We start from the raw sequence: 6,918 nt of genomic DNA, 5'->3' as shown, positions 1-6,918 counted from the left end.
GATATTGCTGCCAGTAAGATTGCACCTAAATCAACCATTTATCGGATCATCAAGAACTTCAAGGAGAGCGGTTCAATTGTTGTGAAGAAGGCTTCAGGGCGCCCAAGAAAGTCCAGCAAGCGCCAGAACCGTCTCATGAAGTTTATTCAGCTGCGGGATCGGGGCACCACCAGTACAGAGCTTGCTCAGGACTGGCAGCAGGCAGGTGTGAGTGCATCTGCACGCACAGTGAGGCAAAGATTTTTGGAGGATGGCCTGGTGTCATGAAGGGCAGCAAAGAAGCCACTTCTCTCCGGGAAAAACAGCAGGGACAGACTGATATTCTGCAAAAGGTACAGGGATTGGACTGCTGAGGACTGGGGTAAAGTCATTTTCTCTGATGAATCCCCTTTCCGATTCTTTGGGGGCATCCGGAAAAAAGCTTGTCCGGAGAAGACAAGGTGAGTGCTACCATCAGTCCTGTGTCATGCCAACAGTAAAGCATCTGTCACACCCTGGCCTTAGTATTCTTTGTTTTCTTTATTATTTTAGTTAGGTCAGGGTGTGACATGGGGAAGTTTGTGTGTTTTTTGTATTGTCTAGGGTGTTGTATGTTTTAGGGAGTTTAGTAGAGGAGATGGTTTAGTGTTCAGTGTAGGTGTCTAGGAAAGTCTATGGTTGCCTGAATTGGGTCTCAATTAGAGACAGCTGGTTATTGTTGTCTCTGATTGGGAGCCATATTTAAGGCAGCCATAGGCTTTAGCTGTTTGTGGGTAATTGTCTATGTCAGTGTGTAATGGTCAGTGTCAGCACCATTTTGTATTTATAGCTTCACGGTCGTCTGTTTGTTATTTTGTTTGTTTAGTTGTATAGTGTTCGTTTCGTGTTTTTTCCCTCTTCTGAATAAAAGAAGATGTACTTTGCACACGCTGCGCCTTGGTCCTCTCTCTCCCTGTGACGATTGTGACAGCATCCTGAGACCATTCATGTGTGGGGTTGCTTCTCAGCCAAGGGAGTGGGTTCACTCACAATTTTGCCTAAGAACACAGCCATGAATAAAGAATGGTACCAACACATCCTCCGAGAGCAACTTCTCCCAACCATCCAGGAACAGTTTGGCGACGAACAATGCCTTTTCCAGTATGATGGAGCACCTTGCCATAAGGCAAAAGTGATAACTAAGTGGTTCGGGGAACAAAACATCGATATTTTTGGTCCATGGCCAGGAAACTCCCCAGACCTTTATCCCATTGAGAACTTGTGGTCAATCCTCAAGAGTCGGGTGGACAAACAAAAACTCACAAATTCTGACAAACTCCAAGCATTGATTATGCAAGAATGGGCTGCCATCAGTCAGGATGTGGCCCAGAAGTTAATTGACAGCATGCCAGGGCGGATTGCAGAGGTCTTGAAAAAGAAGGGTCAACACTGCAAATATTGACTCTCTTGCATCAACTTCATGTAATTGTCAATAAAAGCCTTCGACACGAATGAAATGCTTGTAATTATACTTCAGTATTCCATAGTAACATTAGACAAAAATATCTAAAGACACTGAAGCAGCAGACTTTGTGAAAATGAATTAATATTTGTGTCATTCTCAAAACTTTTGGCCACGATTGTATGTGCGGGCAATGATGGAACAACATTTAAAACGTATGATTCGTGATCATGTTCGTCTCGGTTCGCTGTAACCAACAAAGTAAAGCATGGTACCAGGAAGTGGAAGTGCAATGGATGTTATCAAGCCACCATAGACTTTGAGTTTGGACGCAAATTGGAAAACAATTCAGCAGCGTTTAAAAAAAAATAGTGTTGCTGTACATGTCCGCCATTGGAGTCACAAAAAGGAGCCAGATGAACGTTGCTCTCCTGCTCACCATAGATACACACGGTGAGGCGTGGCTTAACGGTGAGGCGTGGCTTAACGGTGAGGCGTGGCTTAACGGTGAGGCGTGGCTTAACGGTGAGGCGTGGCTTAACGGTGAGGCGTGGCTTAACGTGACCCCCCCCCCCCCCCCCAGTATTATGTGACAGATTTACTGTCATAGCAGGTCAGTATTATGTGACAGATTTACTGTCATAGCAGGTCAGTATTATGTGACAGATTTACTGTCATAGCAGGTCAGTATTATGTGACAGATTTACTGTCATAGCAGGTCAGTATTATGTGACAGATTTACTGTCATAGCAGGTCAGTATTATGTGACAGATTTACTGTCATAGCAGGTCAGTATTATGTGACAGATTTACTGTCATAGCAGGTCAGTATTATGTGACAGATTTACTGTCATAGCAGGTCAGTATTATGTGACAGATTTACTGCCATAGCAGGTCAGTATTATGTGACAGATTTACTTCTGACTTATTCATCTTACTTTACTAGCAACTGGCTGTTTTAGATGAAAGTTGAACATGAATAAAGTAGGCTATATTTGGTAAACTATCCATCTGATCGATAAAGTAGATTTTTTTTAAATGCCATTAGCTAGCTAGATAATGATGGTTTATGATAATTGCAGTTTAGCGGCTGTGTAAAACGCTGCTAGCTAACCAACTAGGCAGTTTTGAAAAGACACTCCCTCGGTAACTTGCCATACTTTTCTGACCAACTAGACATTACTTTAGCCAATCTCGGACGACTCCTTCTTGCCTATTCCCGTCTATAGGGTCTTCTTCTAGGTTCAAAACGATATCAACGACAATCTGGGACGACGTGGCTGTAGTCCGCTGCTTCATCGTCAAAAGAAACCCATCTGGTTCAGCCAGGCAGTCCAATGGCTCAGCTTTCCGAAAGTATTCACCTGAATCTAAGTCAAGCCTGAACAATGTTCTATTTCATATTTTTATGGTGGGCGTGCAACACAGAAGTATATAATTGATTACATCTCCAATTTACAACAACGGATATTAAAGTGAAACATGGTGGGGGCCTCCCGAGTGGGGCAGCGGTCGAAGACACTGCATCGCAGTGCTTGAGGTGTCACTACAGACTCGGGTTCAATCCAAGGCTATGTCACAGCCGGCCGTGACCAGAAGACCCATGAGGCGGTGCACAAATGTTCCAGCGTAGTCCGGGTTAGGGGAGGGTTTGGCCGGCCGGATTCACAGAACAGCGCAAACTGGCCCTAACCAGAATTAAGAGGAGTGGGAGGCCCCTGGTGCACTACTGAGCAAGAGGACAAGTACATTAGAGTGTATAGTTTGAGAAACAGATGCCTCACAAGTCCTCAACTGTCAGCTTCATTAAATAGTACCCACAAAACACCAGTCTCAACATCAACAGCGAAGAGGCGACTCCGGGATGCTGACAGTTGAGGACTTGTGAGGCATCTGTTTCTCAAACTAGACACTTTAAGGTACTTGGCCTCTTTCTATTCTGGTTAGAGCCAGTTTGCGCTGTTCTGTGAAGGGATTAGTGCACAGCGTTGTACGAGATCTTCAGTTTCTTGGCAATTTCTCGCATGGAATAGCCTTCATTTCTCAGAACAAGAATAGACTGACGAGTTTCAGAAGAAAGTTCTTTGTTTCTGGCCATTTTGAGCCTGTAATTGAACCCACAAATGCTGATACTCCAGATACTCAACTAGTCTAAAGAAAGACAGTTGTATTGCTTCTTTAAAGGAGATGGAGAGTTTTGTTAGAGGAGATGGAGAGTATTAATAGTGGAGGTGGAGAGTATTAGTGGAGGTGGAGAGTATTAGGGGAGGCTGAGAGGATTAGTGAAGGTGGGGAGTATTAGAGGAGGTGGAGAGTATTAGTGAAGGTGGAGAGTATTAGAGGAGGTGGAGCGTATTAGTGAAGGTGGAGAGTATTAGAGGAGGTGGAGAGTATTAGTGAAGGTGGGGAGTATTAGAGGAGGTGGAGAGTATTAGTGAAGGTGGGGAGTATTAGAGGAGGTGGAGAGTATTAGTGAAGGTGGGGAGTATTAGAGGAGATGGAGAGTATTAGAGGAGGTGGGGAGTATTAGAGGAGATGGAGAGTATTAGAGGAGGTGGGGAGTATTATTAGAGGAGGTGGGGAGTATTAGAGGAGATGGAGAGTATTATTGGAGGAGAAGGAGAGCATTATTAGAGGATGTGGAGAGTATTATTACAGGAGGTGTAGAGTATTAGAGGTGGAGAGTATTATTAGAGGAGGTGGAGAGTATTATTACAGGAGGTGTAGAGTATTAGAGGTGGAGAGTATTATTAGAGGAGGTGGAGAGTATCATTGGAGGAGAAGGAGAGCATTGTTAGAGGAGGTGGATAGTATTAGAGGAGGCGGAGAGTATTATTCGAGGAGAAGGAGAGTATTATTAGAGGATGTGGAGAGTATTATTAGAGGAAAGGTGGGAACATTCTAATTACTCGCCTCCCTCGTGACACAAACTGACCATTGATGCATCTCCCTCCTTAGATCTCAATGTGGTTATGTAACTCTGTGCCCTCCAGCAATCAGGCTAATCCTGCATCCACCTCTCTGATTCAGAGGGTTGGGTTAAATGTGGAGTACACATTTTGGTTGAATACATTCAGCTGTACAACTGACTAGGTATCCCCCTTTCCTTCCTCCTTCCTCCATCTCATCTCTCCTTCCTCCTCCTATCATCTCATCTTTGCTTCCTCCATCCTCCATCTCATCTCTCCTCCCTCCATCTCATCTCTCCTCCCTCCATCTCATCTCTCCTTCCTCCTCCAATCATCTCATCTCTGCTTCCTCTTCCTCCATCTCATCTCTCCTCCCTCCATCTCATCTCTGCTTCCTCCTCCCTCCATCTCATCTCTCCTCCCTCCATCTCATCTCTCCTCCCTCCATCTCATCTCATCTCTCCTCCCTTCATCTCATCTCTCCTTCCTCATCTCATCTCTCCTTCCTCCATCTCATCTCTCCTTCCTCCATCTCATCTCTCCTTCCTCCATCTCATCTCTCCTTCCTCCATCTCATCTCTCCTTCCTCCATCTCATCTCTCCTTCCTCCATCTGATCTCTGCTTCCTCCTCCCTCCATCTCCTCTCTCCTCCCTCCATCTCATCTCTCCTTCCTCCATCCTCCATCTCATCTCTCCTCCCTCCATCTCATCTCTCCTTCCTCCATCCTCCATCTCATCTCTCCTCCCTCCATCTCATCTCTGCTTCCTTCTCCCTCCATCTCATCTCTCCTTCCTCCATCTCATCTCTCCTTCCTCCTTCCTCCATCTCATCTCTCCTCCCTCCATCTGATCTCTGCTTCCTCCTCCCTCCATCTCATCTCTGCTTCCTCTTCCCTCCATCTCATCTCTCCTTCCTCCATCTCATCTCTCCTTCCTCCATCTCATCTCTCCTTCCTCCTCCCTCCATCTCATCTCTCATCCCTCCATCTCATCTCTCCTCCCTCCATCTCATCTCTCCTACCTCCTCCCTCCATCTCATCTCTGCTTCCTTCTCCCTCCATCTCATCTCTCCTCCCTCCATCTCATCTCTCCTCCCTCCATCTCATCTCTCCTACCTCCTCCCTCCATCTCATCTCTCCTCCCTCCATCTCATCTCTCCTACCTCCTCCCTCCATCTCATCTCTCCTCCCTCCATCTCATCTTTGCTTCCTTCTCCCTCCATCTCCTCTCTCCTCCCTCCATCTCCTCTCCTCCCTCCATCTCATCTCTGCTTCCTTCTCCCTCCATCTCATCTCTCCTCCCTCCATCTCATCTCTGCTTCCTTCTCCCTCCATCTCATCTCTCCTCCCTCCATCTCATCTCTCCTCCCTCCATCTCATCTCTGCTTCCTTCTCCCTCCATCTCATCTCTCCTTCCTCCATCTCATCTCTCCTTCCTCCATCCTCCATCTCATCTCTTCTCCCTCCATCTCATCTCTCCTCCCTCCATCTCATCTCTCCTCCCTCCATCTCATCTCTGCTTCCTTCTCCCTCCATCTCATCTCTCCTTCCTCCATCTCATCTCTCCTTCCTCCATCCTCCATCTCATCTCTCCTCCCTCCATCTCATCTCTGCTTCCTCCTTCCTCCACCTCATCTCTGCTTCCTCCATCTGATCTCTGCTTCCTCCTCCCTCCATCTCCTCTCCTTCCTCCATCTCATCTCTCCCCTCCTCCCTCCATCTCATCTCTCCTTCCTCCATCTCATCAGGTAACAAAACTGAGGTTCTACTGGAGACCAGCTCTGGTTGTGTAGAAGTCTCTAACATACACACACTCCTCATCGCTCGTCACACACACACACACTCCCTCTCTCTCATTCCCCCCCCCCCCCCTCTTGTCTCACATACCCCCACTCACTGTGCTGGTTCAAGGTTGACAACATATATCGAGATAAAGAGGAGACAGCACAGTCTGTGCTCCTTCTCCTTGTGTGGTAATCAGGGACAGACCTGAATCCTAATCAGAATTCTGTCCTCAGGGCCGGCTCATCCGAGGTCACAGCAGTGCGTGTGTGTCATCACAATGTGTGATCGATGATCCCATCACAGGACAGTTAACCACTCTCGCTCTGCAGCCAAAAGATGGACAGAATAATGAAGAAATTAAGGAGTGTTTTATCCTCTCAACACAGTGATTTACACACATAAATCGCTCATCTTTATTTTCAAATCCAATAAAATGTTCTAGAAAAAAATAAAATGTTCTACTTCTAGCTCCCTCTGTCTCTCCTCTGTCTCTCTCCTCTGTCTCTCCTCTGTCTCTCTCCTCTGTCTCTCTCCTCTGTATCTCCTCTGTCTCTCTCCTCTGTCTATCTGTCTCTCTGCCTCTCCTCTGTCTCTCCTCTGTCTCTCCTCTGTCTCTCCTCTGTCTCTCTGTCTCTCCTCTGTCTCTCCTCTGTCTCTCCTCTGTCTCTCCTCTGTCTCTCTCCTCTGTCTCTCCTCTGTCTCTCTCCTCTGTCTCTCTCCTCTGTATCTCCTCTGTCTCTCTCCTCTGTCTCTCTCCTCTGTCTATCTGTCTCTCTGCCTCTCCTCTGTCTCTCCTCTGTCTCTC

This window comes from Salvelinus fontinalis, chromosome 31, assembly GCF_029448725.1.
Source record: "Salvelinus fontinalis isolate EN_2023a chromosome 31, ASM2944872v1, whole genome shotgun sequence".
NCBI classification, from domain to species: domain Eukaryota; kingdom Metazoa; phylum Chordata; class Actinopteri; order Salmoniformes; family Salmonidae; genus Salvelinus; species Salvelinus fontinalis.
This window is presented reverse-complemented; position numbering follows the sequence as displayed.